The sequence below is a fragment of the Thermobia domestica genome, chromosome 10, assembly GCF_964235325.1.
Source record: "Thermobia domestica chromosome 10, izTheDome1.hap1.1, whole genome shotgun sequence".
In the NCBI taxonomy this organism is placed as follows: Eukaryota; Metazoa; Arthropoda; class Insecta; order Zygentoma; family Lepismatidae; genus Thermobia; species Thermobia domestica.
This window is the reverse complement of record NC_137463.1, coordinates 213,603,496-213,630,083: the sequence shown is the minus strand read 5'-3', so window position 1 is coordinate 213,630,083 and position 26,588 is coordinate 213,603,496. Positions and strand designations below refer to the sequence as shown.

General features: G+C 35.4%; 1 protein-coding gene across 1 annotated transcript in view; it reads right to left on the bottom strand.

The window, feature by feature from the left end:
* LOC145662977 (sialin-like) overlaps nucleotides 1-26,588 on the bottom strand; it is a 125,085-nt gene that overhangs the window by 91,080 nt on the left and 7,417 nt on the right. The gene's annotated exons all lie outside the window — the stretch shown is intronic.

Sequence of the window (26,588 nt, the reverse complement as noted above, 5' to 3'; positions counted from 1 at the left end):
TCCAAGGGTACTAGTTTTATAGATTTCTTAACTTCCTTTATAAAATTCAAGAGCATATTTTTGACATTGTAAATGTTGCATGAATTTTACATATTTTTAAAAAAAATAATAAATGCGGAAGAAGAAAAGAGTTATTACTGAATATCAAGAAATATATTTTTTCCGCATGAGAAGATAATATGCAAATTAAGATAATAGGTATATTACTCCGGATACGCATGAAGTATATCGAACCATGGTCTATTACAACTGTCCAAGGATCAGCGGAACTTAATTAACTTTCTCAAAGAACTTAGTTAATCAATACAAGTGTTTGTTTAATTTTTTTCTCTAAATGAGTGAGAGCTTTTGAAAATTAGGGTGTGGAAAGAGTTTTAAAAAATTGAATTGAAATTTTTTTAGTCATTATGCTACTATGCGAAAGTATAATAAAATAGAGCATAGAACGAACTTAGGAATGAGAATTGTGTCTAAATTTCAACATTACTGGATGTACACATTAGTCAAAATTAGTGGCCTCGCACAGCATAGTCACTAACGCTCTCGACTTTGGTGCAAGCGGTTCCGGGTTTGATTTCCGGTGGGGACACTCGGTCGAAAAAGTGTAAAAGTTTTTGTCAGGATAGCCATCCTGAGTGACGTTTCCCTAGGCAGGCCCGCAACCAGAGGCGGGCTAGGGGGCCTGACCCCCTAAACTTTTCGTGGCCCTTCCAGCTGTTAACACAAAATGCTATCATTAATACAAAAAAACGCAATTTAGCTATTGGTAAGAGAATTTTTAATGACTTGGTCCCCCCCCTAACATATTCATGGTCCCCCAAACCTCTGTGGTTGGTTGCGGGCCTGTCGCTGGGTTTTCCTCATTCACACCAGGTAAATGCCGGGATGGTACTAAACATAGATCCCAGGCCACTTCCCTAATCCTTTCTTTATTCCCTGTTCTTGGATAGTATGATCGCCGAGGGACGCCATTCCTCATACGTGACGGGCTAACATGGCCATAGATGCCGAAAGCCCAAAAATCTAAATGCCATTAGTCAAAATTAAGCAATGTACTTAACGTTAGTATACAAATCAGGGCGACAAGCAATTACAAGAAGCTATGAACTGAATGTATCGATGAGACTTATGGATCTATTACACATCCAAGTAGTCTATTTCACATTGTACAATCCGCGGCAAAAAACCTGCAACATAAGGATGTAAGTTTATTGTGAAACTACGCCTAACAGCACAGGGAATGAACATAACGTCTAAGTGAAACGAATCACGCCAGGATAAACCTCGGCCTCCTCCCGTGCACACTTATTTTGGAGCAATAGACTTCGTCATTTCACAATAAACTTATATGCTCATGTTGCAGGTTTTTTGCCGCGGATTGTACATTGGAGCTTCTAGACAGTTCGATACATTTGCTTATTACTGATTATCAAAAAGAGAAGTGCAAAGAGAACTCAAATAACATGTTAATCTATGTAAAATGATGCAAACTATTTTATATCCGTAACTACTACTATATTAATGTGGCCCGTGACAGGAAATATGTTGATGTGCGAGTTACAATGGAAATATGTTAAAGTATTCTACATGCAATATTGACTTCTTAAAAGAATCTAGGTACCAGTGTTGGAAGTGGGAAAAAAAAAAAAAAAAAAGCTGAGATGGTATGTTTTATTACGATTTTGACTTGACATACCGGCTATCTAAATGTTGAAATGCAGTGAAGGTATGTTGCCTAAAAGATTGCATTTCTATTTACATAATGATAAAATCACTAGAGTGCTTCTCTGTAGTAACGCGGGGGGACATGGAGAGACTGAGCCCGTCCAACTTTCTGAAAAAAAAAAAAATATCCCCTTATGTTGTATTATACAGAATTATACACAAACATGCTCAAAAACCGAATGAGAATATCAAGAGTTCCCTGCGGGAAAACTCCCGGTCCCCCACTCGACTGTGGGATATTCCAAACACCCGGAAGGTCGGTCCCCCACAGCAGACAACCCCTAAGTCCGCCCATGCTCAAAACACGGCATTTATATGCATTAAGACAAGAAGACACACACATAACAAACAAACAATTCAATATGGCACATCAAAATATAAAAATTAGGTGAAGTTCTATGAAGACACCTCATTTTAAAAACAAAAGACAAGAAAAATATTGTCAACCTAGAAATTATTTCTCTATAAGAAATAAATCCTTTTACGTGCAAAGCTATTTGTCAATTACTGTGTATAAACATGGATTTATTAAAGGTATTTAGCATCTACTTTCCAGTGACGGTATGTTTTAATCATTGAAAAACCAGATACTGTATGCCTTTATGACTGAAAAACCAGAGGTGGTATGGCATACCACCGCATACAGTCTCACTTCGACCACTGGTGGGTACCTTAGAGATATATTAATTTTCTCTCAAATGAATGAGCACATCTCAATGCTTCTATTATACTGTACAAGCCTTCCCAATCAAGCTGTCAACTTTTCAAGGTAGAGAATTGGAAGAACTTGTTAAATTTCTACTTCGTTTCACTCCTTTCTTGCCTGTACCATTTCTTTCTGGTTTCGTACAAATCCTAAATATTCAATATCGGCCATCTGAAAGTGTTTTAGCTTCACTAAAGTTATATCACGTCTATTACGTTAATTGACTAACAAACATTTCACGATTGAAACAGTGATCAACAGTTACTCACTGAAATCCGAAGTGCAAATTCTACATGTCCGAGCAGATTCGATGCTTCAAAAGATTGAAAAGAAATCCACTTTTTAATTTCCTTATTTATTTTATTTTTATTTATTTATTTTATTTTACTGGCCTGATTGCTTTTTTGCTTTGATGAGATCGTAAATCGCACACTTTAATGCCAATTTTCATTACAAAGTGAAATTCTTTTACATTGGATAGTGTTTAGGAGATTTTGTTTTATTTTAATTAGAATCAAACTTAGGTGTCTCGTCAGAACTATTCCGAATAGTAATTTCGAAGGGTGAAAGGTTGGAAAATTCCAATCTCGGAAGTACCAAATTCGTCTCCGGGACATACCTCCAATTGCCTTCAATGTGGTCTCTGATCTACTAGGATCTTTGCAATACTACTTTCACTTCTCGTGTATTGAAAATCCCCCAGGAAAAACCTGAAATCACCAGTGATTACAGATGAAAATTCGGGACAATTCCGATAAAATCAATGGTTGGTAACTATTCGCAAAAAAAAAAAAAAAAAAAAAAAAAAAAAGACATGATTGTATATAACAACGAAAATATGAGTGATAAAATACAGCAAATCAATTACAATAAATATATAAAATACAGCTGAATAGATACGGAAACTTAATAAAGGCTTATGGTAAACATTTTATTCTTGGGATTGGCTCTGAAATGCAACAGCAGATGGCAGAACCTTTGAGCTCAAGGGCGCAAGTGATTAGTACCGGATTTTCTGATCATGAAGCTCAGATTGCTGAAATATGTGATAAACGCTTCTCTGTAACTCAAAAGTGTAAGAAATATAGTGTAAGAACTTTCAAAGTTACAAGGGTATTCAGTAATCAGAATATCAATTATTTCAATTATTTACTTAGTCACGAAACATGGGAAGATGTACTTTCATTAAACAACGCAAATGATATATATAATGAATTTATAAAAATTTTTGCTTACTATTTTGATATAGCTTTTCCTAAAATGAAACTCGTGTTAAAATCCCAGAAGAAGGGACAATGGGTTACTCCTGAAGTACTAAAAGCAAGTGCTACAAACATAAATTTACATAAACTTAGTAAGGTTTTTAAAACAGGTTGTGCAAAGTCCTACTATAAACAATATATAAAAAGGTACAAGGAACTAATTAGAACGACTAAAAAGAACTACTACCAACTTAAACTTGCTTATGCATCGAATAAAACTAAAACCATGTGGAACATTATAAATGAAGAACTAAATAGGGGCAAAGAGACACCATATGTGGATACAATAATACATGAAGGGAAAAGTGTATCAAACCCAAGGGAAAAAGCAGAAATATTTAATAATTTTTTTATAAATGTTGTCGCAAAAATTATGGATGATGATAAAGTAAATAAATGTAAACAGAATGGCTACAAAGTAGTTACTGTAAATAATTTTAAACAAAGTTCAAATAAATGTGAAAAAACAATCTTTCTACAGCCAGTATCAGAAGATGAAATAGCAAATATAATAAAATCTCTCAAAAACAAAAATACAGCTGGAATTGATGAAATCTCAGATAATTTATTGAAAAGATGTTTCAATCAGGTTACAAAGCCACTTTGTCATTTAGCAAATATATCACTTACAAATGGCGAGTATCCAGAAAAGTTAAAAATTGCAAAAGTTAAGCCATTGTTTAAAAAAGGTGAAAAGCAAAACATAAATAACTACAGACCAATATCTCTCCTACCTGTCGTTGGAAAAGTTTTGGAAAAAATTATGTATAACAGGGTAATTAATTTTTTATTGAAAGAAAATGTTATCTCAACAAAACAACATGGCTTCCTTAAAGGTCGATCTGCAAACACGGCAATATTTAATTTCATTGAGAAAGTAAGAAATATTGTAGATAAGAAAGAAAACTGTATAGGAATCTTTCTTGATTTGTCTAAAGCTTTCGATACAGTACAACACAGTTTACTTTTGAACAAACTGGAGAACTGTGGAATACGTGGTAAAGCAAGGGACTGGTTTAGTTCGTACTTAAAAAATCGTAGGCAGGTCGTAGAAATAACGCATAAGAATAATAACATTGTAGAAAGCTGTTTATCAAATGAATTATATATAAAACACGGAATTCCACAAGGATCTATTCTAGGGCCATTGCTCTTCCTTTTATATATTAATGATTTTGAAAAAAGCATATCTTCGGCAGATGTTACCCTTTTCGCTGACGATACCACTCTGCTAGTGAGTGGAAAAAATGAAAAATTATTGGAACAGAATGCTAGGCAAACACTAAATGAAGTATCTCTTTGGATGAAGAACAATAATCTTTTTGTTAATGTTGAAAAATCCATTGCTATAAATTTTCATAACAAGTGCAGTAAACCAATATACCCTAACCTATATCTGAACCAAAATAAAATTAACTATACAACACACTGTTCGTTTTTAGGTCTTACTATAGATCATAACCTGACATGGGAATTTCATATAGAGTCAGTTATTAATAAATTAAATAGAATATGTTATGCACTAAGGATTATTAGAAAGAAGGTAAATTTAAAATTAGCTAAAACCTTGTACCATTCGTGTTTTAATTCTATCTTGCAATATGGTATCATGTTCTGGGGAAATTCAAGTCAGAGATTTAATGTTTTCAAAATTCAGAAGAAAGCCATAAGAATAATTTGTGATAAGAAGCCGAATTTTTCTTGTAGACATTTGTTTAAGGAGGTCAATATACTTCCTCTGGATAGTTTATATTTGTATCGTCTCTTTTTGTATTTGAAAGAACACTCATCGGCATTCGTAACAAACAAGGATGTACATAATCATAATACGCGAAATAAGAATGATTTTCATTTGTGTAATCACCGGTCAGCAATATATCAAAAAAGTGTAAGTTATGGTGGTGTTAAGTTGTACAACATGTTGCCTATTGATATAAAGTATGAAGAAAATATGAAAAGGTTCAGACAAAAGTTAAAATTATTTCTATTAGAAAATTCTTGTTATACGATTGAGGAGTACGTAAATGTCATGACAAGGTAATATTACTTTATTTTACTCATGTATTTTTTTTTTTTTTTTTTAAATATGACGCATGTTACACTTACCTGAGGATATTCCTCGTACTTGTAAGTTCATACAAAAGAAATAAATACAATACAATACAATAAAATGAAATAACGAGTAAGAGTCACGAAAGATGTAAGTGTCTAGACCCTATTAACAAGTCACAAGAGGAACTTTCTCGAACGGTCTACCAATGAATGAAGATATAGTGGCCACATGAAGAACACCTGGCTTAGGAACTAGTGAGTTAAGAATAGGGGTAGTAAAGAAAAAAAAGAAGGGTGCCTTTGACTTGTGAAACAGGTTACACATTTTCAGCCACAAATAAAATGTCACATTCCTTCAATTTTTAAAAAGGTATAACAATCCTAGGCCTTCCTAACAACTCCTTTCCTTCAGGTGCTTAGATTCCGAAAAAAGAAAGAAAAAAAAAACTGTCGTTCCTTGCTTTTCAGATTGTATGAGTAATCTTTAACGACTGAAAGTTAAATTTAAATATTTAAGTGAACATAAATTCCATTATTTCTGAATGACTGTCTTCTAAAGATCTTTAATAAAGAGCACAGAATTGGAAAAATCATAGAACATATATTTGTGCCTATCGCTATTTATACACTGAAACAACATTAACAGCAGATAAGGTTTTAGGGAATGGATCAGGGAAAGAATTCTTCCCCGGAGTATGCTTTCAATTCCCCCGTACTTATACGGGAGTTTCCGTATTTAGCTCAATCTTTGACTTTTCTCACGTCTCTCGATTTGATTTAAGCCAGATCATTCCTACAGTACTTAAGAAAAGGGGAACTTCAATTATGGAAATACAGGTAATATTTCAGTTCTTTCTTACATAGACGATCTTTTAGAAACACCAAAATACCCTCAGGTTTCCTATAATCTCTGAATACTCCGCAAACATTTTATAGCGGTTTCGTGTTGTTTTTAAAAAAATAAATAAACATTTTTATTAATTTATAACAACGGTATGGTCGTAATTTTCCACTTTTACAATAATAACAAAAAGTTGATAACCCCACGCGGAGCTACATAAACAGTTGATTTTCAGTTTAACGTCTCTTTCAGCAGCGAGGCTATATTAGACGGGCGCTTAAAAACATACGCACTGCCCTCAGTATTATATTTTCGTTCATGTTCAATATGGGTAAATTATTATCTTCACTCCCCATGTACTGAAAATTCCCTCCGGATCATTTTCCGGAAGCTGAAAAGTTTCTACGCGCCATGATCTTAAGCTGACCTCTTTGGCATGATTGAATTGTCTTTATCTTTTTCTATCAACTGTATTCTTCTTAACTGTATTAGTATGTAACTACGTACAGTCAGGATTTTCTTGCATAACTCAGCGTATTCTCTCTCTCTCTTTTTTTTTTTTTTCAATTTACTCTATTATTACTACTACAAAGAATTTCAATTTAAAATTTTCCTTAATTCCAGGAAAAGAATGAATATTCCTGTGTCTATGTTTACCGACGCAGAACAAACGTTTAGCACTTGAACACAGAACGGAAATGTTACTTTGCTAATTGGATAAACAGGAAGTTACGTCACTTTTGCATATATTTATCTTTTATTTGAAATTTTCCATTACTTTCCAATCTTTAAAGGGTGGATATATATTTTTTTTTTCCTCTTAAGAATACGAAAGTGGCGAAGTGAATTCAACATTTACATGTGCTAAATTACATTGCATCACAAGAGACAAAGATACTTTGGTTTTATACTTGAGAGTAACTTGATAATGAAATGGTAATAGAACTTTTTTTTTAAAAAAAGTACAATGAAGTTTTGTATAGGCGATCCTTACCTAACAATATCTACGTTAAGCTCACGAAAGCAAAGAATGAATGCTTTCACAGGTTATTGATCTTGGAACATCTAATCACGCAAGGAACGTTCCTAACTAAAGTTCTATTGACCACTCTCAACGAAACAAATGCTTTTCAGTTGAGTTTGAGATTTTCTTTTACGATGTCCTTATGCAACAGCAAGGTTATGAAGACCAAGACCTACTATTGACGTGAACCAGGCGCGCATCCAGAATTTTTTGTTGCCCAAAGTTTGGGAGGATCCAATACTGTAAGTCACTACATCTGAAAATTGAACCAGTGCTATTCTGTATCCGAAATGATGATTAATTCTTACGTATTGTCATATTCTCACCAAAAGTACATAACTATAGATTGTTCTTATAAGAAGAGTACAGATGAAGCATAAGATCAAATCCTTATGCCTTATCAATCATTTATCTGCTAATTATATATATTTTTTAATTGAGAAAGCGTATAAATATATGCTAAATTACGAACTTTTGGGAGGGGATACGGACTTGATCCTCCCCCACATGGGTTCGCCCCTGATGTGGACTACGAAATACGACTGGAGAGGTTGGCGGACGTACGGACAATCAGCAAGATTGACTTTCACATTGTAGGTCAAAAGTGATGGACAAACTACAGCCCGCGTGCCAGATGCGGCCTTTTGAGAGGTTTATTCTCTAATGATTACTAATATTACGATTGAGAAGAATAGGATTACTTCGAAACAGTTGTATTAGAGACAGAACGACAGGTGAGCGTTTCACTTCACTTCTGAGAATCAGTGCATCCCACTTCGAACCAGACTATAAGAACGACTTGAATAATTAATAGGACTTTGTATTACAAGAATTTTAGTAGATAATACCTTGTTTTTAGTAGATAATACTGGCGCACCTAAAGCTCTTTTCTTTGGCCCTCTCCTTAAAAGAAAAAACCTTGCTCATCACTGGTATATGTCGTTCCCCAGCAAACTATCACGCCTCCAAGAAAATTGAGTGAGCTTTAAGCTTGTCTATTAGTGGAGAGGAAGTCATTACTATAATCAAATATGTATTCTGCTGCACTGATAAGATTATTCGTAAATACTGAATTCCCATGCACTTTTAACGCCTCATTTCACTCTGAAAGAAGAGTTATCCTAAATATCGTACAGAAATTGGATTTATTTTCTTCTCTTTTGTTTATCTTTTACCACAACTTCTCATAGTATTCAGGAAACAAAAAACCCTTATTAAACAATACTGGTGTACACAAAGCATGAAGAGGAGGATTAAGCATGTAAAACCATAGTTTCAGAGCACGCTCGATTTTTGTATTCGAATCGTAATATGGATTTTTTTAAATCCAAATTTTGAAGGGGGAATTACAACCCGAAACTCCCTTACGTATGCCACTGTTAAACAGTATTCTGAATAGTTATTAACTTATTTTCCCATTTCTTTCTCTTTATCGCTGATTTGTTCTTTTCTGCTTTGCTCTTTTGAATACTTTCTACTTGGTTGTATGTATCACACAATTAGTAGGAGGCTCGACGGCTCAGTGGTAGAGCGCTTACCTTTTGTGCGAAGGTTCCCTGGTTCGGTCCTAGAACAAGTGAATTTGTGGCGCACAATATGATATCCGTGAGTTTTCTCAGGGTTCTCGTTTCCTCCCACATTATAATACCACCAATTCTTTCATAATCATTCACTAATTCATCTCGTTTATTCTACAGGGAATAACGTTTGATGTAAAATGAAAAAAATCATTTAGTTTCAATTAGTGTCTTCCAACCTTTTCAATTCTACAAACTTTAAATGCTTTTATCAAGAGCTTTTCCCCCCAGATCATTAGTAGTTTGCATTCTTCTGTATCGTCCAATACAATAATATAAACGAAACATTTGATTTATTATTATAACTTTTTGCTGAAAGTCTCTCAAAACATATTTTACCTTAAAATTCAGAATCTAATGTATTCAGGCCAAATCCACATGCTAGATTGAAATATACATTTTAAATACAACATTTAGCACTTAGAGCACCAAATGATCAAATGAACACTTCTGTATGCATGAAAGTGTTTTAGGGAATATGCAACTTGTAAGCAGTTAGTATGTGACAATTATTGCAGATGTATACCTTGACGCTAAGCTATGATGAGCCTATAGAAAAATGAATGTAGCCTATATCATTGCACCTGAGAACGATTAATATTCTTACTCGATATAAGCATATGTATAGTGTAATATGAATCATACTCACAGACTGAAAGAGGAGATTCCTCGCACCAAAATATGAGAAAAAGTTCATATGAACTTGTAGGGAGAAGTGCAGTTTCAGAGCTAGGTCAGCTCAAAATTGTCGGAAAGCTGAATTTCAACATGCGGTAATTTCGAATACGAAAATTTGTGGACCGGTGGTCCATATAAGTGTAAATGAACGCAAAAAAAAAAAAAAAAAAAAAAAAAAAAAAAAAAAAAAAAATCATTTAATCAACGTGCAATGGGTGTGTAAGGGATTTTCTGTTGGGTATAATTCCCAGCTATGCTCTCAAAAGAATTCTCAGGTCTCTAATTTCAAGGTGGGTCCAAAGTAGGCAAAAAAAAGTAAACCCTGACAACAGTGGATACGGAACGCTAGTTCCGCGATTGCTCATGTTTGAAAAAAAAAAGAAAGAAAGAAAAACATGTGCTTTAATGTTTTGTCACAGTTTATTTTATTTTGTGTTTTCACACGTATAAGCATGAAACGAAACCTCACAGCACGGTTTAACTGCAATTGAGAATTGCAGTCAGAGTATAAACATATCTCAGTCTACCTTGCTTTTAACGACTTGTTTAAAAGCTCATTCAGGCACAGGAAGGTTATAGGATCTACTAACTCAAAAGAATCTACAAATGCACGCACAAAACGTTTGCTGATATAACCTTCAATAAATAAATAAATAAATAAAATGAATAAAAATAAAATAAAACAAGTGAGTTTAGTTTCATATTATGAAACAAAGGCAGACTTCCAAACCAAGGAGATTCAAAATTGAAACTGAAATCAGAAATGAAATAAAATCTTTCAGTTTAACGCCCCACGATTATGCCCTTTGGGCCAATTAAAGCAAGCCAATGATGATGAAAACTGGTAGAATATGAATGTAGGAGGAAACGGGAGTATCCCGAGAAAATCCACGGACACAATGTTGTACACCACTAACTCACTTACCCGGGGATTGAACCAGGAACATCACACACCTAAAGTAAGCGCTCTATCACCGAGCCACAGTGCCCCCCCCCTCGTATTAATATTCCCGCTTGTAGTAGAGGAATTAACATGACCTCCGTCCCAGACCCCCACATTTGCTCGGCTTACGACCTCGCACCTTTTAAACCCACAATTCTAACGAATTTCATCTTTCTTTTCGTATTTCAAGTATCTAAAAGATAAGATTTTGAATCTCAAGAAAACGCCCACTTAAATAACGTAGAAATTTCTCCACCCCCCATTTAGACCCCTTAAAAACTACAAATATGCACTTTTGGCAATTGTCCTGTTGATTAGTCCCGGAAGGCTACAATCATGCCAAATTTAATCATTCTAATCCTACCGGGAGTGTCTAAACATTTTGGGGTGTAGAAATAAGATGGGAAAAATATTTCAGTTACCCATAAAAACACTCTAAAGTTGGAAATTTTAATTTCTGGTGATTTACTTAGGTAACGCTAACGAAAAATTACAAACATACCGAATTTCAAGTTTTCATTCCAAGTACTAAAATAGAGATAGGTAAAAAAAAAAAAAAAAGTCCATTTAAATAGCATCGAGAATTTCTTCATCCCCCCTTTAGACCTTAAAAATTAAAAATATTCACTTTTTGCAATTTTCCTGTAAGTTAGTCTCGGAAGACTACAATCACGCCAAATATTATCATTCGAATCCTGCTCACGGGGTGTAGAAGACGTCAAATATAAATAATATGGGAAAGATTTTTTCCTCCCCCATAAAACCACTCTAAAGTTGGAAATTTTTATTTTTACTGATTTACTTAGGTAACGGTAACGAAAACGCACACGCATGGCGAATTTCACGTTTGTTCTCCAAGTACCTAAAATAGATTATAGGTCCAAAAAAGCCCCATTTAAATAACATGGAGAATTTATTCATCTCCCCTTTATACTTCCTAAAAATTAAAAATATTCACTTTTGGCAATTTTTCTCTCGGTTAGTCCCGAGAAGCTACAATCATGTCAAATTTAATCAATGTAGCCCTACAGGAAGTGTCCAATAATTTTGGGGTGTAAAAGATGTATCATATAAATAAAATGGGAAAGATTTTTCAATTCCCCACAAAACCCCTCTAAAATTGGATTTTTTAAATTTTTAGTGATTTACTTAGGTAGTGCTAACGAAAACGTACAAGCATACCGAAGTTTTTATTCTAATTCTAAGTACCTAAAACATGATATTGTAGGTTAAAAAAAAAGACCCATTTAAATTGCATGGGGAAATTCTTTATCCCATCTTTAGACCCCCTAAAAATTAAAAATATTAACTTTTGGTAATTTTCCTGTCGATTAATCACGGAGAGCTACAATCAACCCAAATTTCAACTTTCCACGTCAACCAGAAGTACCCCTTTAATTTATGTCAGTTCATGTAGTCTTATATGTAGTTTAGATTTAGACAAGGCATATATATATTAGGATTAGGATAGGATAACCAAAGTAAATGTGCGTATGTCAAAGTGAAATTAATATGACGTTGCTTTGTTGTATGTGCTCTTACATGAGAATACTTCCATTTTATTCATACACAGCACATCTGCTAAGCATTCACAGCTCAGTGTCAAGGTACACATGTGCGATAATTGCCACAGAGACTCATTCTCCACGAAGTCACGTATTTCCTGAAACTCTTTCATTATCGACAACTGTTCAAGGAGTCTGAGTGTTTATTTAACTTTTCACTTCCATCAGTATTAGCTTAAATCATGAATACTCGTTATTGGGTTATGACAGCAATATACGGATTTTTAAAATAAAAATTGATATATCTAAGTTTCATACTTTAATAATGCTATTTCATAGTCCTTTAATGTTAAATTAATTTCTGATATTTTGTTACGGTAGTCCAGACAAGTACAAGTCTATTTTACACAAATGTATGGAGGAGATGGGTCCTGGATGTACGGACCTTTCTCCAGAAAACCAGACTTCTTTTTAGTTTAATTTTTGGTGTTATTTCACGAATTTTAATATAATTTATTTATCATATTGAACTTTGATCTATTCCGAAATAAATTCCTGTGTACGTGTGCCATTTTATACTGAGAAAATTATCAATGAAAGGTACTGACAAGGAACGGAGATGAACGTGTCATCCGGACATCCGAATCAAACCTAGTATATTCGATAAACATAAAAATATGTTCATGCACAAAAAATTAGGTGTCATGGACAACGGACTAAGTCCTTGGAGCCCATTAATCCTCTTAGTATACGTAGAATCGCAGAGAAATAGCTATTGCATCAACGCTGTTCATTGGAAAGTCATGGTTTATAGTTCATTTTCTTCAGCATGAAACAAGGTTTCCAGAGGTGTTATATATACCATTGGGGATACAAAGTTTTGTATTGTTAGATAAGCTTATATACCAATACACGCTTTTCCCTCATACCTATTCTGCCTATCAATACAAAACTTTGTACACACATTTATTTTATCCTCAATAGTATTTTTCGTGATACATTTGAATTTTGTGCTTTTTACCCAGAGCCATTGCAGAACCAAAAACATAATGGCTTTGAAAAATTGTTTTCGCAGAATAAAACGAAAAGGGCTTTGGTCTACATCTATATAATACTGAAAATTCTATCTTCCATTGTTTACAATGAGAATTCGCGCGCCAAATGCTTTTCCAAGGTTAAGCCTATGGGCATCCCGTTTCTCGTGATTGTTCCTCAATGGTGGGACATGCGGTCTCTTAATACTGTTCTTCAATGGTGGGACATGCGGTCTCTTAATACACTCAGCGCGCTCTCTCGAATCATCATGTCAAATTTGGTGAACGACTGAGGCATCTCGGAGGAATGAATATCCGGACAAACGAACGCTTATGTCGAGTAAAAAGGAACTTCGCTCCAATGGTATGATGTATCGATTACATCAAGTTAACATTAAATACAATCAATTCCAATTTTACGTTAAGCTAATAAAATGCAAGGAAATCCACGCAAACACAGGTTACGGAATTAATGAAAAAAAAAAAAAAAAAAAACCTAAATCCTCCAAAAATGTGTACTTTTCCAACAAGAAAACTAAAGACAATACTATTCTACCGTACCTGGCAAATAATTTGAACTACATGTTTCTTCCTAATCTCACTACCTACAAGAAACAAGACAAAGGTCACGCACGAATAGATATACCTCAACACCAACTCACATTGGAAGAGAAAATCCAATGAAACAGTTCCCATATTGATCCGAAATGGTAACAACACACTACCAATTCAAGACCTTAGTAATTAACTCTTCAAAAAGTAATTACAAATATTCTTGTCTTTTCGCAAGCATGAGCATTTTTATCTACCATTCGCCACGGAAATAAAAATAATATATCCGCAAAAAAAGAAAGAAAGGTACTATATTGATGTGGATATCCGAATCCGCACAGACTTCTAGCCATCGCCCCTTCACAGTTTGTCCCTTAGGCAACGACACACATCTATCAATGTTCTGCCAACATACTAAAAAATCCTGGGGACGACCTGTCGAGTACATCGTGAAAGTTATATATATATATATATATATATATATATATATATATATATATATATATATATATATATATATATATATATATATATATATATATATATATATATATATATATATATATATAAAATCACGTGCTCTAAAAGCAGTGGTTTTCAACTTTCGATACTCACGGTCCTGTAAAACAAAGTACCGCAGTCGTAGTGAAAATAATTCTGAGGGCTAGTGCTGTTCGGCAGACCGGCGGTTGAAAACTACTGCTCTAAATTATACAAGGACAGGATGGGAATTATTATTATTAGACAGGATTGAAGGCAGTTTTTACGCAATGACGAAGAGGTTATGGGTGAAAAGTTGGTCTTCTGAATGCAAACTTCTCAATTTTCCGGGCCGGTGACCTGCCCGTAATGTCAGATGAAAATAATCTTAAAATTTTCATTGTACGTCCCACAATTTTTATTAAGATCTGAATTTTTGAAAATAAAGAACTGAGATGTAAGCTTTTGAAGAAAATATGAAAACTATTCTTTTTGAATTTTAATAATCATCTTTCTATCTATTTATAAGACGTTTCATAACGGCTTAATTTCATTTTTTTTCTAAAATCAAAATATTTAATTATTAATCTATATTTATCACACGACATGTGATAACATGTTTGTCACGTTCACGTTTTTATGACGAATGCACTTGCTGTACTAATAAGAGCAACACGAGGTGATTATTTCACAACTATTCTCTTCCGTTCGTTCTGTTTTATTGATAACATTCCTCTTATTCATTCATTAAGGAAAATGACCTTCAATGCACGCACGTACTACTGACTGACTTCTTTCCACCAATCAATAACGAAATCTCAATAAGAAATGAGTTGCTTTCAGACGTGGCTGAGAGCATACTGTGAAGCTATTTTACAATGTAAAATGAAAATGAAAAGAGAACTTTCAAATTAACATCATATGATTATGCCTTTAGCAGCGGTGCAAATCTGTCTTCAAGATTTGAAGAGGAGGGGGGTGGGGTGGATGAAGCCGTTCCCAAGTGTTCGAAATATTTATGAAGTTAAAAAACAATGCTGTGGAGGATCAGGGGTAGAGTTGTCTTCAACATTGGGAGGCAGGCAGATTTGAGGCTTATTCTGGGGAGACGTCAATTTCATCTCACTTTCCTTTGTGGAAATCTGACACAAATCATCACATTTCTCCCCCCCCCCAAAAAAAATCAAACAAATATTTAAAATCGGATTTTGGGGGGACAGTCCCCCCAGTTCCAAGATTGGAAGGGACATATCCCCCTCATCCCCTCGGGATTTGCGCCAGTGGCCTTTAGGCTAAGGAAGACTGATTAAGGCAAATGAATAATGATGGAAGAATTGGAGGAATGAGAATGTAGGAGGAAACGGGAGTATCCACACAAAACGCATGGACACGATTAACTTATTTGGCCAGGGATCGAACCAGGAACGTCACATACCAGAGGTAGGCGCTCTATTACTGAGCCACCATGCCCCTATTCTACACTGTAGAATAAGAACGTCATCTGAAAAGGAATTTTGGAAGACAGTTGCCCATTCCAGAACCTATTCAGTAGAACAGAGAAAAAGCCCTGAATAATATCATTTCAGAATTGGTGACTACAGGATTCGAACCCAGGAAGTCCTAATTGCAAAGCGAGAAGTATTGAACTACAGTGATCTGTCAGTTTTTTTTTCTGTCTCGACGCGGTGTCCCCATTATAATACCAATCAATTAAACAACCTCACAATCAGCTACTTTTTTAATCACACAACCCTTCACTTGCATTTACGATGATGGATGAACACGAAAAGCTAAAACGATCCCTATCAGTCCCTATGAAAAATCAAGGTTCAAGTAATCAAATTTCTGGCTCACGCCCCAAATACGAGATGACTACTGAACGTTTAATCATGAATATTTGGAACGAAAAGTTGAGGAACAAATTATCTCCAGTTCATGAATGTAAAATTATCCGGACTCAGGTGTGCCAGTTTTGGGGAAAAGGGGACAATTGCTTCTCTCTTTGAGTCTGAGAAACTCATGATTTTGAAATAAATTTTATACTAATTTACTAATAAAACACTCCACTCTTATGTCGCTGGACAATCTCCTTCCCCCCCTGCAAAATCTGGAAGACACAACTGTATTAACATGCACTGAATGTAATGTGGATGTCTAGTATATTTGTCAGATGGCCTTGTGTTGAGTGAACCACACTATGAGGATTTTAGCAATTAGCTCACACCATTGCCACATACCAAAGGAGATACTGGGAGGCAGATTTCTCTCGAAATTCTCATAGTATTTTCTTTTATGAAATAATCCATTCCGATTTTTTTTTAGATTCATTTTTTATTTAATTTTTGGAAGGGGAGGACTTTTGGACAGATCAAGAACAAGGCTATTGGCATCAACCGTAGCTAAATGAACAACAAAAATCAATCATAGATGTTTATGGGACATTTAGTCAGTGAGGTATTTCGAAAATCTAAACATTGTATTACATTTAAATATTTTAGATATTTAGATATTTTAAGTACTTTAGATAGTTAATAATAAATATAATAATACTAATATATCCTTGTATATACAATACTAATAAACACTTTTAAATAATAAATATTTTAGATAGTAATGTTAATTTTTAGTGATCCAGTGTATGTGATTTACTCGCGTGCGTTCCTGGATTCAATTCCCAGTGGGAGTTCGGAACTCCATCTACCATCATAGACATTTAAAGAGCTACATGATCTTATCTATTTTAGTACAAAAATAATATAATTACCCAATTATAATATTCTATAGCCAAATATAACTATGAAATAATATTGATATATGTATAGGTTGGCGCAAAATCTACCTACTTTTCATCAGACAGTCAGATAAGTATTTTTACGTAAAGTTTGGCGTCAAATAGGAGTCTGACAGACACATAATATCGAATATAAAGTTAAAAAAAATAAAGAGAGAGAGAGAGAGGGAGACAGGGACAGTCCTGAATGACCACTCACAATGACAGAAGAGAATACTGAAAAGATTCGGGATTTTTTTCTTCAAGTTCTATAAAATTCAAAAACAGTACACGCTAACGGAATCTCATCTCACAGTTCCATATTACGGATTTTGAATATTTCAGAGAAAAAAACGTAACTGCATTGGACTGTCTAAAGAAGTTGTGAATTGGAAGGAATGTGAAAATATTATTATTATTATTATTATTATTATTATTAATAATAATAATAATAATAATAATAATAATAATAATAATAATAATAATAATAATAATAATTTTCAATGTTATTATTATATTATTTAAAGTATTAGTTATATGAGCTTGGTGCTTGAAGCCTCCCTTAATAAAACTGTGTACCACTAATTAAATGTATGACCAGTCACGCCAGAAGAGGGAAAGGAAATGAAGAAATTTTATAGGCCCTACTGAAACTAAACATAAAGTTTTGCCTTGTTTGGACCTTTAGCTTGACATCAATCTGACGATCCCTCAAATTCTTTGTAAGCAATTCTCGGCCCTCAAACTATCATCATTGCTCGACCTCACAGTAACTACTTCATTTATCCAACTACATGAGTGTTTTGGACCTCAAAGTGTCCATTGGATTTTTGCGTTGGAATTAATTTCGAAAGTACACATTCATGAGCGAAAAAAAAGTGTAATGTGAGCTTTACCAATGAATATAATAAATTTAATTGCACGATTCAATCTTCAAAGTTAAGACAAAATAGTAACAATATTCCTAAACACATTTGAAATGGACAAACAAAATCTTAGTGTTTAGTCTGACTGGTGAGTCTTGTCCAATACGAAATGTAGGTAAGAATGATACACTAGAACAACCTGATGCCTTTGCTGTTTAAAAATACTTCCCGTGTTCATTTTATTTCAGTACCTGCGTCCTTTTCGAAGTCTTTCAGGGTTCTCAGGGAAAACTCCCCAGTTTGGGAACCACTGGTCTAATGGATTACTACTACTACTACTACTTCTACTACTACTACTACTACTACTACTACTAATAATAATAATAATAATAATAATAATAATAATAATAATAATAATAATAATAATAATAATAATAATAATAAACACAAGACGTTATGATTTATCTTTAAAAGTACCGAAGCATAATTATCCATTGAAAAAATTAGAAGTCGATGCCTATGTCCCCCATAGTTCCATTACGACCGCCTACTTGTCATGTTTATTGACTATTGTCTATGATGGGATGTATAAATGGGTTGCGTGAAACTATTTGCCCCAGTTGTCTCCCTGTGAAGGAAATAATGACGGAGTTTTATCCTTGTCGCAATGACGTTCGAAGGCTATCGCTGCGGACACGTGGGCTGAGACTACAGACTGATCGATAGAAACATGTGGCCCAAATTCACCAGCGCAGTACACGCCGCAGAACGTGATATCTGAATATACACTTCTACACAACAGGGAAAGTTTTATACCAAAAGAAAATTCTAAATTTCCAAATCTAAATAATATAATAATTACAGTTTCTGCCCTCATAAAGCTGAATAGATATAACGTGCTTCCAGTGGCAGATCGAGGGGGGCGATTGCCCCCCTCCCAGAAGAGAAAACTTTCTTATTTTTTTTATATATATATATATATATATATATATATATATATATATATATATATATAAAACCCATCCCAGAGTTTGGAGCTCTTAAAAGTAGCTCTAAGTATCAGTATTACAACCCACCGCCCCCCCAGAAGTCCGTCCTGCATCCGCCCCTGCGTGCTTCTGCCTTCAATTCTCGATGGTGAGGAATTCTCGTTGTTGACCAAGCAAGTGGTTAATCACCTTCGAATTAAACCCGTTGTTTGTCGCTGTGGTCAAAATGAAATTATTGGTCGCAGGTAAGCGTTGCGCTCACCTTTTAGTTTTAGCAGTTTAACCTATGGTTCTCACATATATACAAAACCGGTAAACACTGTATTCTCTTGCAAGTCGAACACAAGAAAAACAAATATCTATCGTAATAGTGGCAGGTTCAGAACTGATTGTGCAAAGTGTTGTATAACATTGTTAGGAAAGTTGTTAAGTACGACGGTCCAATATTCATATCACAGTGTAAAATATACACGCCCACGACGAGAATCGACAAGTGAAAATATCTTAATGTCAAACTTTCTATCATTTTGGGGGGTAGGGGAGGGGTCTAATATCCAATACTACAAGCCACTACGTGTATGTAGTATTGAACGAGTATCATTCTGCACCCTAAAAGACTAAGTAAAATACTTCCACTTATATTTTGAGAAAAAATGATAAAACTTGATTGTTTTTATAAGAGAAAGAGTATAGATCAAGTGTAAGGTCAAATTTTTATGCTACACCAACAATTTCCCTGTTAAACAGGTATTAGTTTTATTGAAAAGTGTATAAACGTATGCTGAGTTAGGAAGTTTTCTGGAGGGGTACGGACCCGGTAGATCCCCAGTAGGTGCGCATGTAATGCCTAAAAGAACATCATCCATGAAATCCCTCAAACATCTCGTCTATAGTCATATACCCAAATACGCTGAAATAACCACTTACTGAAGAGTGGTGCATCGAAAGTGAAAAGCAATTAAGTCCCAACTATCTACAATATTTCCAAGGAAAGATACACAACAACACGGGGAACTGATGCATAATACATATGTAGTTGTAGGAGCAAAATAAAATACGTATGTGAACGCTGTGGCCAACGATGGGTTAAGAAAAACGAAGTCCGATCTAGAAACCCGAAAGTAGTGTAGAAAGAGCCAACATACTGATCACACATTATAGAACTAAAAGCCGTATTACTAGCTGCAAGCTTCAGTTCGAAGAAGCTAAGAGAGCAAGAGACGCAGTGCAACATGTGCAAAAAGTTATTGTAGAAAAAGAGGTTAGGTTATTTAAAGGGTCATGAATACATCCAGGAATAAAAGTGAGGGGGAACGCAGATGGATCTAGTCCTCCCACTTTCATAAAATATCTATGGCGTCCCCTCACTTCCTAAATATATACAATGGATAAAGACAGGCAATGAGGACGGGCGTGATGTCATGCGTCCCCCTACCTTTTCAGATCCACTTTCACCCCTGAATATATCGCGTAATTGAAAGTATTAAACATAGAAGTTCGATGTTACAAATTGGTATGAATAGTCGTAAAGTAAGCCAAAAAGCTTAGGGAGAATAACTGGCCATACTGTGTACATAAAAACAAGGGGAACCTACACATTTCTGGAAGACCAGAGAACAAAAAAAGTACAATATTAACATTTTACACCAATTATAACGTAAAAGCAAATAGACACTGAGATGAATATTAGTACAAGAGCTGGTCGAAAAATTTCTGCAAACTACTACTTACAGTGGTGCTAGTGTTCCGATATTATAAAATTCGAAAAGAATACACCTTTTTATTGTATATCTGGATCTTTGACTCTTCGTGTATTTTTACAGCAGTTTAAGAAAGTGATTCAGAAACACTATTTTGAATGAGTTAATAGCTACTTCAGGTGACACATATAGTTCACCACGCATCTTATTTTGCATGTGTAGGAAGACAAAGAAGTCATTAGGTATTAAATCAAGGGAGTACGGATGTGTCATTAATTCGAAATATTTCACTTTAAAAAAAAAAAATCAACAGTTTGGAGTGCTCAGTGGGAAGTGGGATAGTAATGGCGAAAAATCACAGACCGATTTGAGTTTGTTCTAAGCAGTTCATGCGTGAAATCAAAATTTTATATCGCTCAGTATTTCCAGTCCTTTGACCTTCTAAAGCTATGGTTACACGTCCAGTGTAACTGAGGAAGAAAGCAATCATTGCTTGGCAATAAACAGGGCCGTGTCGTGGGGGCGAAAAATTTGGGAGAGAAAAGGGGAAAAGATAGGAAAAATTACTTGGAATATACGTATGGGAGCGTCATCGTATACTCTCGCCTCGGGCGCTGATTTTCCACGGCACGGCCCTGGCAATAAATACTCCTCGAACGAACAACTTTTGTCTGTTTCGGCTCCGTTTGAAACGCTCAAACCGTGAACTGCTGTTCAGTTTCGGGTTTGTATGAACAGATACAAGTTTCATTCCCTGCAATAATGTAGTACATCAAATTTTACCTAGAGCCTGTCTATTTCAGGTGTGCGCTCGGAAAATATGCGAATATACTTCGGCGTAGGGGAAAGAAGTGAAGGGCCTCAGCTGTGTTGCCAATTTGTCATTCAGTCCTTTTGTCTTGACGAGTGAAGATCGTAGGCTACTTAAAATGGATAAAGACAGAACACAGCAAAGTTCCGCATCCAACAATTGAATGATCTCGGCCGCAGAAACTTGTTCCTCCTCTTTCGAAGGAGGTATAGGGAAAAAAGCACCGACAGCAGCGCCAGAAGAGGCACAGTTGACATAGAAAGGCTCTACCTGTTTAATTTTGAGCATTTCCCTACACCAATTGACACGTGCCTGTTTTTGAGCTTCTATGAAAGTAAGATGGGATCCAGGGCCGTGCCATGGAAAATCAGCGCCCGGAGAGAGAGTATACGACGGCGCCCCCCACATATATTCCAAGCATTTTCCCTATCTTTTTTCCTTTTTTTCTCCCGAATTTTTCGCCCCCTTACTTCGGCGCCCGGGACCGTCGCCTCGCTCGCCTCCCCCCCCCCCCCACGGCACGGCCATGATGGGATCTCATGGCTCGAACGTTTCCGTACGTTCAAGTGACCATTCAAAATCGCACGTATTGTTTTCCATGTCAATATTCAAGTATACCTGAATTTCGCGTATGTTACATACCGATCTCTCTCAAACATTTCACGCACAGCATTACTGGCAACAATGCAGGTGGATGAACGACCTTCTCGAAACTCATTACTGAGAAATGTGCGCACAAGCTGAACACTAGCGCCACTAAGTAGTAGGTTGCAGAAACTTTTCCGTTAATCCTCGTATAAACATTGGAAAATGAAAAGAAAAGCATTGTTTAAAAATGACAGATAATATCATTAATTACTCAATATATTGTATGACATTGTGTAGATATTAAGTGGACACTCGTACTTTACATTCAGATAATGATCACTCTAGATCTAATACATATGATAATATGTCCAAACACAAAGATAATATAATTTAATACTATTACTTGCATATGTAGTCAATTAATTTCTTCCCCTCTTCTCTTTAAATAACATCATCTATTATTATTAAACATACACTAGAATTGTATTTTTATTCTTTCGTATACTCAGAACTAACTATAAAAAAGGTTCTGAGTTCAAGTTAAGTTTTGTAACACCGACGTTATGAGAGACGGAACCTTCTACATACATAGATATACCTTATGGACATAGGGTTCGATTTACTAGCGGGGCTTGAACCTGTGCAGTTGGTGGGTGCACAGATCATCATACAAGATCAACACTTCCTCTCAACATAGAACGGTCTCCATTTGCCTATAAAGAATAAGATTTGTAAGTTCGCACCTATTTAACTTTCAACAACTTTGTAGACTGTTGCGGCAAAGACTTTTAGTTTAAAGTATACGCAGATATGAGTTTGATCATAAAGAACTAATTCAATGAATGAATGAAAGCATATTCCATGATTCGATTGAGTATACCCAAAGCGTGACTCAATGTCCTAAGAGGCAGAGAAATAAGAATGATTCACATGCATCTTAAATCACGAATTCGTGTGACTCATCATCATCATCATCATCTGGAATTATAATGAATCAAAGCAAGATTTAACAGTAATATTAATGGAAGTTAGAACTGTTTACGTTCATTTTATTACATCGTATCTTCAAGTGATAGTGGGGGAAACGCAAAAATTTCACGAACAGCAATGCAACAGCAATGGCGTCATTTGGGAGAAGGCGAAATTGCCCAACCCTAAGTTTTAGGTACCCATCTTTTTCACCTCAACCATAGATTGGTGGGCAACATGGAAATTTTAAAATTTCTCTCTCTCTCTCTCTCTCTCTCTCTCTCTCTCTTGGGAGAGCTATTTCATGCTTTGATAAGGTCTCTTCTTCGTAACTACACCTAGATGGTGTTCATCTTCCTGATTCTCCTTCTGACTTTCCCTCTATCAACACGGTGATCCAATCGGAGTACCGATTAAGATGGCCAAGCCTGCTGCTACTTTTTCCTATTATCTTCATGATCTGTAGTCCTTCATTAACTTCCCTTAGTACAGCTTCATTCTTTTTCCTTTCGGTCCATGATATGCGCAGCATTGTGTGCCAACATCACATTTCAAATGTTTCCAGTTTGGATATTTAAGCTTTTCTCAATGTCCACGTCTCTGATCCGTAAAGCGCCACGCTCCATACCAGGGTCTTAATAAATCGTTTTCGAACGTCCAACGACATATTTCTCGATGTTAGCAGTCCTCTTTTCATATTGAATACTTGTTTAGCCTGCGCTTTTCTGGAACTTACGTCTTTTTCACTTCTGTCCGAGGATATTTGACTTCCTAAATAGGGGAACGTCTTAACGTCTTCGATTTTCTCTCCATCTTTTACATTTTATGAATTTGGTTTTCTTATTTATCTTCACTTTGCATTTTTTTTTCCAGGTGGTCGTCCAAGTTTGAAAGTACCTCCTGCAAGTCTTATCAGTGTAATAGCACTATCCTATCAATAATCAGCAAACCTTATTGTGCTGAAAACCTGGTCATTTACGTTTGCACCTTTCTCGTTTTAATCAAAGAATTCTTTCATAGCTTCTTCTATATAGATGTTGAACAGGAGAGGTGAAAGCCCACATCCTTGCCTTACTCCCTTACTTATTCTTGCTTCCTTCTGATCTCTTCCTACAACAACTGTTTGGTTCCTGTAAAGTTGGTATATTATTCTAATGTCTCTGTAATCCACTTTCAGTTTCTTCAACACTCTGAACATGATATTCCAATCTACGTTGTCAAAAGCTTTTTCTATATCTACAAATGCTATCACAATTGTCTTTATTCTGATGAGCTATCCCATGATTAACTTCTGTGTGTTTGTTTTTCTCACCGAACTGTTTTCTAATCTTTCCATATTCCGTTTCTGTATTGCCTTTGACAATACTTTCATTTCCTTGCAGTTGTTCATTCAGTTTTCTCTGGTCTTCTTTACTTCTCTGTTGAAGTGATTTCTGCACCTTTTTGTATTATTCTTTGTTTGTTATTTTGAACTGTCTTATTTTTTCTATTATTGCCAATATTTCTACTGTTATCCAAGGCTATCGATTCTCTTCCTATGTACTCTTCCTATGTATGCTTTTATAATTCCTACTTTCATGGCTTCCCATCTCGAGTTGATGTCATCATCCGCTAAAGCTCATGCTTTTAATTAAATTGTATACTAAAACACTAATAAGAAACGTGAGTCTTATGTCTGTGGACTTTGTTGTCCCGTCGCCTCTCGCGAAACCTGAAATGATGCTACTGACCAACATATTTACGTTCTGTAATTAGCAGTGTCATTTCAAATTTTGCTTGGGACTAGTAAGAGGAGTTTTACATTGTTTGTCACAATGTTATGCTCTTGATTAAAATACATGTATACCTCAAATCTAAGGGGAAAAGCTATTACCTTCCCCTGAAGGCCAAATGATCGTCCCCCTTTTTGTTGTAACCGCCAAGTTTATTACGAGTATATTCGTTTGAAAATCACTTCGTGTGAAGATAACTAATCACAAAACATGATCAGATCTGAATTGCCTATCAATATTTTCATTTACATAAAGTAACACTACTTCAGAGACAATTAGTTTAAATCCTAATAATAAAGTCACATAAAATGCTTCGTATGGAGTATTGTACTGTATGGGTCAGAAACATGGAGATTACGCCAAAAAAAAAAAAAAAGAAAAGAAAAAAAGAAAAACGATTGGAATATTTCGAAAAGTGGGTGTGAAGAAGAATGAAGAGAATTAGCAGGATCGAGCGGAAAACGAACGAGTGTGTGTTAGAAATGACCGGGAAGAAAAGAACAACTTTAGATATTACTGAGAAGATGAAGATAAACTGGTTGGGGCATTGGCTAAGAAGGAACTGTACCATAAGGGATGTGATAGAGGGTATGGTGACAGGAAAGAGGGAGAGGCGAAGGAGAAGAATTAATGGACGATATCAAAACAGAAAAATCTTACGTGAAGGCAAAGAGGTTAGCGGAAGACAATGGAGCATGGTAGCTTCTCAGTTGCAGAAAATGACTTGCCAATAATGGCACAATACTTATGATGATGAACAGTTGTCGCCACCTGCTAGTATAACGAAATCCTTGAATAACTGCACAAATGCAATATGGAGTATGGGGTAGTTGATGAGTATTTTTTAAAAGTTAAATGTGAACAATTATAAATTTTAATTAAAAACAATTTAAGCAATTGTGTACATCGGGCCGAAAATTTGGACGGAACAAATTAATTAGTATGAATATATGCGTAATAAGATATTTAATATTTCCATCAGATCATATACCGGGCAAGTCAAAATTATGGACCCGATTTCAGAAATTTATTCTGTGAAATCTAATAAACTTATGTTGTTGTAAGACATGTGCTTCGAAAGGTCAACTTTCGAAGTTTAGATTCCACGCAGTGTTTCCATGTTCTACCGCTAAGAGTCAGCAGTGAGCAGTTAAGGAAAATGGCGTCGACTGGAGAGCAGAGATCTTTTTTGTGCGCTTGATTATCTAAACAAGTCTGTGATCAGTGCGCAACGGCATTTCCGCACCAAATATCGGAGTGACCCACCTACGGAGAAGACCATTCATAAGTGACAGTGGCGTATTTACGATTTTGTTTCGGGAGGGCTTTGCTAACTTTCGGAGAGGGGGCTTTGCCTGAAAATGTGAAAATTCAGCAAGATATTTCATATACTTTACTACAGTAAGTAAGATTTCGGGGGGCTTAAGCCCGGAAGCCCTAAATACGCCACTGGTAAGTGGTATGAAGATTTTAGAGATTCAGGTCGTGCATCACAACAGCCATTGCCGAAATTGACCACAACACGCTACAAAAAGTTTGGCATGAGAAAATATTATCGGCTTGATGTGTGTCAGGTTATGCGAGGTGCTCACATAAAACTCTTTTGTTATGCTTGAAGAAAACTGACAGTTTGCGTTTCTTAGCACATGTGTCACAATATTATGTTTACTAGATTTCACAGAATAACAATGAAATACGGTCCATAATTTTGAACTGCCCTGTAGAAAAGTACAATGGTTTAATT